The sequence below is a fragment of the Alligator mississippiensis genome, chromosome 13, assembly GCF_030867095.1.
Source record: "Alligator mississippiensis isolate rAllMis1 chromosome 13, rAllMis1, whole genome shotgun sequence".
NCBI lineage: Eukaryota > Metazoa > Chordata > Crocodylia > Alligatoridae > Alligator > Alligator mississippiensis.
The window spans coordinates 44,941,917-44,954,434 of NC_081836.1; the positions used below are offsets into that span (position 1 = coordinate 44,941,917).

The 12,518-nt window shown below is 43.7% G+C and overlaps 1 non-coding gene across 1 annotated transcript; it reads left to right on the forward strand.

The window, feature by feature from the left end:
- The first annotated feature begins 10,145 nt into the window (after nucleotides 1-10,145).
- On the forward strand, nucleotides 10,146-10,311 carry LOC132244693 (U1 spliceosomal RNA). Its single transcript, XR_009456433.1, has one exon. It is a non-coding gene; the product is annotated as a U1 spliceosomal RNA (small nuclear RNA).
- The last annotated feature ends 2,207 nt before the right edge of the window (nucleotides 10,312-12,518 follow it).

Consider the following 12,518-nt stretch of genomic DNA (forward strand, 5'->3'; position numbering starts at 1 on the left):
TGCACCCCAGGGAGTAAAACCCCCACCCACACACACATCCAAACCTCAGACCCTGAATTCAGGAGGGAGTTGCAAACCTGTCATAGCAAAGCAGATTTAACAGGCAGAGGCCAGCAACGTACATTCTGTTTGCATGATGTCAAATCTTGCAGGCTTGTGGTTGGTTGGCACGAAGATGAGTTGGGTCTTACACACAGAGTGCCTTGCCAAAGCCCTTCATTTCCTTTACAATTTGCAAGGCTCCATGATCGAGTCCCAAGTTCCACAGCTGGATAAAGTCCTCAGATTGTCAGTCCTCAAGGATAAACAGCAGGTCCAGTCTTTGATTCAGCAGAGGCCTTGCAAAAATGAAAAATTCCCAGCTCCACCAAAGCTCATTATGGAAGTGATTTGTTACTGTCCCACAATCAGCCTCAGACCAGATTTCTTTTAACGTTTTGGATAAGTGGGAAGTCATCATAGGAAAAAACCCTGGTAGACTTATACTGCTGCTTTACTTGGAGAACAAGCAATTATGGGAGAAAGAAAGACAATAAGTGTTTCACGGTCAGACCCAAGGAGAGCTGTTGGGTTGCGAGAGTCTTGGAGTCACAATCTCAGGGGCTGTGGAGCAGACTCTGGACTTTGCAAGGTTTGTCTGACTGGACCATCAGATCTTTTAGGATTCTTCCACCGCTAGAGCTTATCATTTCTGGGCAGTGTTTAAAGATCCTGGATGCAACAAAGAGAAACTAGACGGGCAAGGAGGGGAACAATCAATCAGTTTTGATAAAGTAAGAACTAATCTGAACCTTTCACCTAAAATCAAGACTAACTGAAACTGTGTCACATGGCCCTGCTTTTCCTGGATCCAGCTGATGCCTAGAGAATACTTTGCACCTAAATAGAAGCAGCAAATCCAAGAAGTGTCACAAGAAAGCCTGTTCAAATACAATTTCTGATCTAATATTTCACATTCCAGGGCTGTGGGTGGTAGATGAAGTCCAAGAACTTCATGCAAGCATCCAAGCCAGACCCACTTTTTACTTTTTAACGTTCACATCAACCTAGATCACTTGATCTGCCCACACCAGTCCATGAAAACACACAAAGCCTGAAGATCATACTTGAGGTCTAGCAGCCTTGGCAGCAGCCCTGTAAGCAAACGGGCTTGCTCTTGTTTCTGAGCTCTCCTTGACAATCATGAAAGAGAAGATGCCAGAGCAGAGATGCTCATTTTGAAGTAGAGTTTGGGGAGATGGGGGAGGTTTCTGAAACAAAGACCCTATTAACTTTAGGATCTGACTTCCAGCTTTGCTAGTCATGCACTTTACTCCTGAAAATGAAGATGTTAATTGGAGTTGACACTTTTCATAGGTTTTCCCTACTAACAATATTTTTAACCACAGTGGGACCCAATTCTTCCATCGCTTCAAACGCTTTCCCAAGGGAATTCCTTAACCTTTCTTTTGAAATGTCTGATGCCGCTTGCAGGGAAAAGAGCCTGTATTGACTTGACATATATCAAGCACTGGCAGTTGTGAATTCCAAGAGCTTCTTCTGAACCTGGGGATGTTTGACGATCTGCCAGTCGGAGGAGACTGGATGGTCAGGCAGAAAAAACTACCCCAAACTAGAGAAGCCTAATGCACAACTTTGAACTTTGGGGATGTTTAAACCAGGTGCCTTGCTGGAAACAAATGTGGTGATCATCACCATCATTACCAGAGCATAATGCTCTGAACAGAGACTGCAGGGAAAGGGGTGCATAGCCACACTGGAACTTTTCACGTTAAACAAAGGGCTACAAGCTCCAGAAGAAACTTCTCACTGGAATAAAAAACAGCCTTCATAGACTTTGGCCACACTTGGCACACTCCTGGTTTGTTAAGCAGCTGATCTCAACTACAGCAAGGAAACAGCCTTCTAATCTCTGTCATTGATATATTTACAGCAGCAATATTTCTAATTAATTGCAAATGTGGGAACAACAGACCACAGGATAGCAGAGGAATTTTAAAAAGGAAGACAGAAAACAACACAGCATACACAAAGTACACTTACCATCTGGAAAGGAAGAGATGGAGCAAGCAGGTAGTTGCAAAATGGGCTCTATAGGGCTGCAGCTGCCTAGATCAGCCATATTTAAAGGGCCAACACCTGGACACCATCAAGAGAAAAATCTATTGGAGAGCAAGCTCCCAGTAAGAGCAGTCAATCAGCTCCAAAGACAGGCACCTGGAGAAGGCTGCCTGTTTCATACTCGTGTCCAGTATCACAAAACGTTTATCAGATTTGTTTCTTTTGTACATCAGTGTTAGCACAGTATGCATTTTAAAGTAGTTTATAGGGCTGTAAATTCCCAAGTGATCAAAGGAGGAAGAACGTAGAAACACACTTAGATGCGTCACAGGTTTATTGCATATTCCTAGATTCCCTTCAAAACCTGCTAATGCTACCATTTTGATTTTTAGCATCACCTAATATTTAAGGGGATCTGTGGGTTTCAAGTGCAGATGCTGTGGATGAGCTGCCTGTGTTGTGATGCAAATAGCCAAGAAGAGTAAAGCTAGCATTAGCCAAATTACAGGGCCTTTTCTGAAGAGGTCACTCTGCAAAATAGCTGAGTTCCTTGCTGGTGGCTGCAGCTGGCTTGAAATGAACAGCAACACAGCCGACTGCCAGGAGGATGCTTCAACCCAGCTATCCTCTAACAGAGCCCCCACTGACTCTATTACAGGGGTGGGCAATTATTTTGGGCAGAGGGCTGCTTACTGAGTTTTGGAAAGCCATCGAGGGCTGCATGATAGGCAGCCAGGGGTAGATAAATATTAATTTTCTAAATGTTTTAGGGGCCCCACAAGCCAGATAGAATGGCCTGGCGGGCTGCATCTGGCCCATGGGCTGCATTTTGCCCACCCCTGGTCTATTAAGATCTGTTGCAATTTATCTATGCAGGGATGGCAGATCTAGCCCCAAATGACCCTCAAAGTTCCTGCTGCAGCTCAAGGACTTTTTTGCTAGACACTGGCACTAATGTGCTGATATGTTGCTGAACATGCTAGACTCAAATATGCTTTGTCCTAAGAGCTGGCTTCTTTACATAGTGCAGTTATCTCTATATCTAATATTGTTTCCATGCTGCATACAAAACAAAGGATACAAGAGTCACATTTATTTCATCCTGCACCAGCACTCTCATTCCACTCTATTTCCAGAAATAAATCCAGTCAAACCTGATTAATCCCCAGTACAATCACTTTCCACGCATGGACATCCAGGTATATATAAATGACAGCTAGGAATGGTATAATCCCTTTGTCTGTGAGCTGTCTGTGCTGTCCTTGTGATTGTTGGAGATGTTAACAGTACAGTCCTACCAACCATGTCTTGTGTGAAAGAGAGGCTATGAAAAATCTGGGGAAGAAGAAAATGACATCAGAAAAACATGGCAACCCTCCCCCCCAACCTAGCTGTTTTTATTGATTGATTTCTGTCAGCCAATATCTTCTGAGTCTCACATGGGCTCTGCTCTTTATTCAACACATGGAATTTTCCCTTGTGGTTCTATTTTCATGACATTTTGGAAGCACGAAACACTCCCCATCGTTAACTAGCACCCACTTGAGCATGAAACTAAGAACCGATGCCACCCCCACCCCAGCATCTCTCTCTATCTAACAAGCTTTTTTCATGGCTTCCACTACTGTAATACTTAAGTCCCTGCTTGATTTTCTGTGGTTGGTAACACAGAAGCCACTCAAATGCAGCATTATAAATTAAATGTTCCAGGAAAAAACTCCTGGGGATGTTGTACATTATAACAGAAAAGGGGAGAAATGCTATTTATTGCCTGATTGTTTTACATTTTAGTAATCTGTTGCCTTCGCCTGAAAATGTCAAGGCTGACTCCCTGTTGGGTTACTGTAACCTCACATATGCAATGCAAGTAGGGATGGCTTTGACACACAATATTTTCATGTGACTAAGGCTACACCAGATTCTGCTCATTGGCATTAGTATAAATCCAGACAAACTCCAGGTGAAGCCAATCAAGTACTCTGATGTCCATGGTAGCAGCATGTGTCTCACTGAGGCAGATGGATGCCTTTACATGGGATGGGTTGCACCATTCCTTGTATGTAACCCCAATAAATTAAGGTAGCAGGGCTAAGACACCCTGCAGGCCTGTCTTTGTGCTCACTGCTTTGCTATCCTTCCCACAACTCAGCAGGTGGCAGATATCCATCGTAGATGCTGATTCCATAGGGGTCCAGTTCCATCATAAGCTAGAACGGGATATGAACATAGGGGAAGGCACCTTTAAAAGAAAATGGGAAAAGGGGATATGGCTTTTGATGTCTCCGCATCACACTCCCAGCCTTCTGAACCCTCATACCTGGAGAGAACAGTGAGGTCTAAGCAATAAAGACCAAGTTAGTGAGAACAGTCAAGGAAAGAAACGTGACCTGTGCTGTACTATCTACTGCTAGATCTTGTTTCCAGATGATTTAATAAAGTTGCAGCCTAATTAAGCCACATTCCTGTCATCTTGTTTTTCTTCTTGCAAGGCTAAAACACTTCTATTTTTCATCTCGAGGCTTCAAAAATATTGATTGTGTCAAGCGTTTGTTCCAGGATGAATTTCTCCATGTTGTTCTACAGACACTAGTCCCTGTGAGTTCTCGCAGCCAACATCATGAGCTTTGCTGAACTGGTTCAGTTTCACAACAAAAGAGTTTACTGTTCATGCAGAAGTAATAGGCTTTTGGAACTCCATTTTCATGGAATGACTAAATATTTGAAATGTTCTTGTCTGTCTGGCAAACCTGATTCAGGGGATTTCCTGGGAGTGAGAAGTTTCACACCTGATTATGACAACTGTTGTAGTTACAAGCATCTGAAGGGAAGTGAGGTGGAACAAAATTAACCCTTTACTTGAGCTATTTGACTATTTGCTTGAGACAGAAAAAAGCAGGGGAGACTGCTCTGTGCCACAGACACTAACATTTGAATATGGGCTTAACCCATGAGAAATAAAGTTTGCAGAGGTATGATTCCACAATCAAAATGACAATGTAAAATGAACTTATCTGTGCCTGGGGCTTGCCCTTGTCAGATACAATAATGCTTATTTCAATCAGGTCAAATAAGCAATAACCCTCTTTCGCAGTCTTTATGGGGGTCACTGCATCTTGTCACTTCATTATCAAATAGGTTTGAACAGGGGTCCTTGAAGTAGTTTATTAACTCCTGGCTCCTTAGGAATGTCTTTGTTTTCTCTTAAGAAAATGAGTAGAGGGGAAAATCTGGTGTTACACAAGCTGAGTGGGACTGTAGAGCCTCAAGTGTGGCACATCAATGTAAACCTATTGAGGCAATAAGACTAATTTACCAAAAAACTATGATCTATGAGCTCACTATAAGCCTCTGCATTGTAAAGCCAGATTTTGTTTGTTTTCAAACACATAGGAATAAACTTTCATGGACGTTTCCCAACATGGAAGATGCCTATCTTGAAGGAGAAGTCCTATGAAAAATGCTGAAAGAGGATAAAATATTCAAAAATGTCAAAAAGCAAGTGCATTGCAAATGAAGGTGTGATCAGACCAGACTACTCTAGCTTTGGTCCAGCTCCACCTAGAGTGACAATAGCAGTAAAGAGCCCAAAGACTTCAGCTGGAGCTAGGTGCCTGCATATCATTTGAAGGTTCCTGCAGGAGACCCTGAGAAAGTTCACACCAATGCATCTTTCCAGCTTTTTTTTCACTGAAGCTAGTATAAGAAAGTCTACCTGTGTTGCACTACAACTCCGAGGGTGTGTAAAGAAGTGCTCCATGCACATTTTACAGCACTGTAATTTAGAAGACTTTTAATAGCGCTATAAAATTACAGTGCTCTTAAACATGACAGAAGTGCGGTGTTGGGGGGGCCTCTGAGCCTCCCTGCACTTTCCAGGCTAGGAAGTAGGAGGCTCTCTACAGTCTCCTGGGGCTTCTCCAATGGTCAGAAATTTGACCAGCGTACAGAAGTTATTTAAAGTGTGGTAGGTTGTTAAACAGCTGTAAAATACAGTGCTTCAAATTTAATACCTCATTTAAGAAGGGTTAATTTCAAGCTCTGTACCCATTTTTAAAGTGCTGTAAAGTCATGCACTTCTGTTTAGTCACAGCAATACAGCACTTTAAATGGCAAACAAGCAGCTTCTGTACAGTTGCAGTCTAGGCGTAATTTACCAGTAAGGGATTCAAAACCTAACCTCCTTTCGAGCATCAGTAGAAATTATAATTTGTCTACCACAGCATTGTTTCTGAGTAATACAATGTATGGACACCCTTATTCCAGAATAAGAGTGCCTTGTTCTACCTTAACCCTCTATGAAAGCTATTTCACTTTAGCTTGCACTCTACTTTAAACCATATGAACAGATGTTGTAGAAATTGAATGGGGTTCTATGGAAGTCTCATGAAATTTACTGGGAAGTTTTCCAAGCAGAGCAACTTCACTTCTAATGATCTAATATGATACAATAATCAAGCCTGGTAGTCAATAGCCTGTGGATCTCTATCAAAGAGGTATCGATCTCTAACCAAGTGTGAGCCTTATTGATAGGATTTTCTGGCCACTTGTATATGGATGCAGACTCCTTCCTGCCATGGTCATGTGGGCATTCAAGATAGTCCAAAAATTTCAAGGCTGCTGACTGGTTGGGTAGCAGGCACATCCATTAAGCAGTGAAAGGGGTTACAAGAAGAACAGGTCTTTAACAGGCTTCTCTCTTTTGACGAGTAACAATTTAGACCTGCCAGGGTTCAGCTTTAGCCAGGTAATACTGATTTCAGATGGCTGTTTTGGCAAGGTGCTGTGAAAGCTGGAAACTCTGGTCCATCAGGCCCTGCATCCAGAGTTATAATCAAGTCAGGAGCCAAGCAGAAGAGGGGCCAGAGATCTTATTCCCCTATATGGCTGAGGAAGGTCTATGACAATCCGGCACACTGGGAAGCATTTCACCAGGCACATCATTACTCTACCAGCAAGATGTTGCAATAGGGGATTTCAAAACCTCTTTTTCCCCTGCTGTTCAGTTCGCAATTTTAAATATGAAACCCTGTGGAATTAGAATGGCTTAAACAAATGATGTAGTAAGCTCACCTCTAATAAGAGAAGCAGAAGGTTCTACCGTATTAATCCTTGCAACTTCCATAGCCAGCTATGTAGTGGTAATAATCAAGTAAGCCCAGAATCTAATTAATGCATAAACATATTAACACTACTTGTCATCCTTTTACACACAGATATGCGATTTCACAAATCAAGCAATAAGCGTTAATTGTTTTATCACATCTGTACCGTAACTATAAATAGAAGGGAGTAAGTCAGAGCCCAGTAATTATGGCAGATCATCATAGATGAAGTAGAAGGTTATATCCAAATCCTCAGCTTTCCCTCTGACCTTATTTGTCAGTTCTTGAAGGTGAATAAGATCTTCTAGGCCTTTTGACCATGCAGAAAATGTCACAGGTGTCCTGATTTTCCTTGTTCTTAGCTATCGAGACAGCTGTGTTTTCACTTCATTTTATATTAATCCATTGGTTCAGCATAGAAAAATGTAAACAAGGAATCATGGAGACTTATGCTGAATTAGCTGACATTATCTTATATCCAGCAAAAAGAAAGTTTGCTGGATATAGGTAAAAAAAAGGCAGAAACTGTCCTATGAATCTAATATGGGTGAAAGCTGGGATGCTAGATGCTTTCTTATTGGACTGTAGGTATAACATGTATTTCATCTTTAAAAGAGATGTCCTACATTGCTGCTGCTTTACACCCCTCTCAGCATCTATACCCATGCAAAGTGCATGTGTGATGCTGCCTTCTAATTTTGTAGCATTTTATGCATAAGTTGCAGAGGTGAAACATGGAGGAAGCACATTTTAATCATCGCAGGTAATGTACCATGGAGGATTCACACAGTTTTTTTCTAATCCAATGGTGACGACACCATAATTTTACGTCACCCTCAGAATGGTCTTGCTTCCACCCATGTACAAAGGATGCAAAGAAGCTGATAGGCAGTAGATGACATGTTCACTTTTACTTCTCCATAACAGCCACAACCCAAAGTGTCTTGGAGGACTGTGGATGTGGCCATGGTGTGTCTACAACCAGTGTCTGGCAGATGTATAATTGTGTCTGTGCATGAGATTCACAGCATACAACAGATTAGTGCAGAAATAGCCAAATTACAATGAGTTATGAAGATGCAGTGTTTGCATTCCAAAGAAAATGTTCATCTTCTGTCAATTTTCCATCTTCAGACAAGCATAAGTTGTCTTGGTGTCGTTCCTCAGGGGACTGAGCTGCAGGTACACTATACACAGAGAGCGCACAGCAGCAAAGGACAGTGACTCTGAAGTGCAACTGCACTGAGATATTAAAGCACGGAGAAGTGATGGATAGCAAAAGGCTTCAAATACTTGCTCTTCAAAGCAATATGGTCACATGTTAAGAATGAAAAAGCATTTTGCATCTGTATGTTCCTTAATTTAGAAGCTGAAAAATAACTGTTCATTACAATTGTTCCTTTTGACATGCCAGTATGAAATTTCCATTTTTCAAATCTGACACTGCTCCATTGAACCCACCTAGCCCAGGCTGCCAGAACAGACTGTGGGGCTTTTTCTTTTGTTTTGTTTTATTCAGAGAGACCTAGACAAATTGAAGGATTGGGCCAAAAGGAATCTCATGCGGTTCAAGAAGGACAAGTGCAAAGTCCTGCACGTAGGACAGAACAATCCCATGCACTGGTACAGGCTGGGGGCTGACTGGCTGGGCAGCAGCTCTGCAGAAAAGGACCTGGGGGTTACAGTGAACAATAAGCTGAATATGTTGGGATGATGTAGTTGGGGCCGGTCCTGCTTTCAGCAGGGGGTTTGACCAGATGACCTCCTGAGGTCTCTTCCAACCCTAACTTTCTATGATTCTTTGTAATAAATTTGGGTTTTGTGTTCACACTTCTTGCAAGGACAGGGTTTTGTTTATATAGGATGACCACGGCAAATTTAGAGTTTCCAAGTTTCTGAGTTGGGCCTTGAACCACTAGTATGATTTATGAGGTATCCCAAAATGTGAACCTGGCGCTTTTTCCTACCAACCAGTGCCCAGCAGGAGGGTTACAATTGCATCTGCCTCTATTCTTCCTCTTCTCCCCCTCTGGACTGCTGCACTAAGCCAACTCAAGCCAAGGGCAGGAGGGGTTGGCTTTTGGGAGGGACTGAGTACCTGCCATGCTGACAGCAAGCAAAAGGGAAAGAAGACTGCTCAGCACCATTCAGGATCAGAGCTTTGAACATGTGGAGGAAAGTCAGGATGGTGATTCTTCATGTGCAGAATGCTGTTCAGGAGTGCTAGAGCAGGGAGGTATTACTCACCCAGTCTGTGTTGTGATGACTTCAGTCATCGCCATCCAGACTGAGCACATGGAGTTTATTTCACATTCATTTCACATCCCAGCAAATCAAGATCCCAGAAAGAAAATGTCAGTGCTTTCTAGACTGGGTTTTCCAATCTGCACTCAGGCTGTTTCTGTTTCGGCTTCAGTGCTGCCAGCAGAGTTACCTGTAGCCATCTGGTAGATTGTGAAAGTTCAGCACTCAGAAAGTGACAGCCTAACTGTACAGCATTAAGGAAAGCGGTACGTGGGCAGCCTCCAAACACAGCTCTGGCAATGCACTGGACTGTCCCACTGCCAACACTGCCAATCAGTGTGTACTTACGTGTTGTCGGAGGGCAGAGGCCAGCAGAGGAGGGTGGCAATGCGAGTAAGCGAAGATGAGGCAGAGATCAAAGTCACTCCCATGGGCAGGCCTTTGAATCCTGCACCACTCAAATCCATGACAAGGCAGGAGAGGTACATGAAGTAGGACTGATCCTCCAGGCTCTGGAGGTGGCAGATACCATTCTCACAGCCCTCAACAGGACCACAGTAGTGTATGGGGTAGGTGGGAATTTTGCACCATGTTTAAGAACAGCATGACTCAGTTTACCTGCACATGCATTTTCACCCACTGGGTGCAAATACAGCGTTTCCCCTGCAGAGGGTGTGTTTAATTTACAGGTAGCTCAGGCATGGCCTTTTGGTTAAAATCAACTCAGACTTTTGGCTAAGATAAACTGTGCAGGTGAGACACCATGATCATGAAGGCAGTTCTCCCAGGATGAGACTTGTCCCTTGCACTCCAGTCAGGCTGACCCCTGCGAGCTTCCCTAAATGCAGGAAACTCGGCTGCACACTTTTGTGGTAATGGGGGACTGTGTTCATGCTTCCCCCATGTCTTGCTTCTCAGCCTTTGGCTAGGAGCAAGTGAGACAGAGGGACATCTGAACGCCAAGGCCTCTGGGCTTGGGGCATGCATGTAGGATGCCTGCCATGGATTTGGGGAGTATGTGAAGCCCAAGACCGATGGGTCTGGGAGGGAGGATACTTGCCTAGTGGCAGTGCCACACACACAGACTTGAACAATTGAGCTCTGCTCAGTTGAAATTTGGAACTTGAACTGGTTTGGCCCTTGAAATCAAATTTATATAAAAGCAAAAAGTGTATACGAGCTGTAGTCAGGCCTTTGACTGCAAAGTGCACACATTCTAAGTCAGGAAAAGAAGAGGTGGTGTTGGTGTCACACTGCTGTTTGAGGTGTTAAGGACATGTTATCAGGAGCCATTGAAGACTTTACGTGTGAACGAAGAAACTCGAGAGAGGCAATGGTCATCTATACGGGTGGAAATAATGGGCCATCTGAAATGGGATGTGAGAGTTTCTGAAACTTCCCTACAAGAAGCAGAGCCCAAAGAGAAGGCAGACAGGGCTACGACTGAAGCTGAAGTGTAAGCCTCACAAGGGTATGTTTACACAGCAAAATGGAGGAGGGATTCATTGTCGCATAGGGTAACAGTAGCAAGGGAGAGCCACAGATAGGGGCTGTAACACAGGAACCCGGGTACAAACTGCCCAGTGAGCCAGGCCATATTCTCCAGGTATTAGCATATGCAAGAGACTGGGCTGCCATGTCTTTACTGCCCTTGCTACCCATACCAAGTAGATTTAAGCTAACACATGTATGCTAACGTGTTATAATTCCACCGTCATGGTGGTGTGTAGATGTACCCACATACACCACAGGGCAGTGAAACAAGATGGATTTCAGGAGAGCATGGCATGATGAGCTTGTCACTCATGCCAGTATGGATCCTGCCTTAAGTGTGACTTGACCACAATAAGCCAAAGACTCGGTACGGCAACACTGACTAGCCAGAGCCGGCTTTCCTCTGAAAGGTTGCCCAAATCACTGCAGTTGCTGTGGATTGCCTTGCTTCTCTTTATGGTTATGTCCCATGAGGAGTTGAGGTCATGTGGACTTGCTGGTGAGGCCATGGAGACAAACAGGGGTGATATAACCATAGGCACCATCTCAGATGCAAATAAGCTCACGGTGATCACTCTGACAAAAAAACTGCCTGCGGGGCTGGCTTAAAGGGCACTCAGAGAGCCTACCCCAAGGCTAGAGTTTTGAACAAAACTTCCTGTTAAGCTGTGACCAAGGTTACCTACCTGGTCTGAGATCAGCTCAGCTGTGCCTCAGGTTTCTTTCCCAGTGACCTGGGCCAGGTCAGCAAGCTCCCTCCAGCTTGCATGGCGATTCAAAGCATTTATAAACTGGAGAGTTAGCTTTCCAGCTAAACCAAAGAGTCCTGCCCTTCCTGGACAGCCAATGGAGTCTAAAAAAACCTACCTCCTTGCCCTTTCCTAGGCTGTATACGTCACCCCTCTTGATGCCAAGCTGATGTAGTAGCCATAGGCACTCCATGGCATAAGTGCATCCTTCCTTCATTTTCTCCCTAAAACAAAGCCATTTGTTCCTTCTTCACCTAATTGTCTCTAGTCCTTCTGGGCTCTTTGAACACTTGCCTCAACTGCCTCTGTCTAGGGAGCCCTCTTCCGGCCATGTCTCATGCCCAATGTGGACCCCGAGCTTCCCTTAATTAGTCCTGCTGTCACATGCTCGTTAACAGTGATCATTTCTCTTTCCTGCAACTGTTGCTATATATACTGTGATCAAATAATTCAACATAGATTTCAAATATAAGAAGATGCATTTCGTTCCTTAATTCGATGTTGGACCACATAATGAAACCATCAGCCTTTCATTTCATCTGTGTCCATTTCACACCAACATAACGCTGAGAAATCCTGTGGCCATGTATACATACATATTATCAGTAATCCCAAATGAAAAATGCATTGTTCTCTGGGAGGCAGAATTGGGCTTTAACAAACTAATCCAAAAGTCTCAGAATTGCAAAAATGTCTTTCAGAGAGGCTGGAACCGATAGTGTTCTCAGCTTGCTCTCCCTTTTCACATGTGCAGGTTTGCACATACTAAGAGTATGCTTTTTCAGGTGCTACTAAAGCCGCAGGGTGTCTAACTTCTGATTTGCAAAGGAAAAGCCATAGTTATCCCAGTCAGTGAGCTCCTACAATT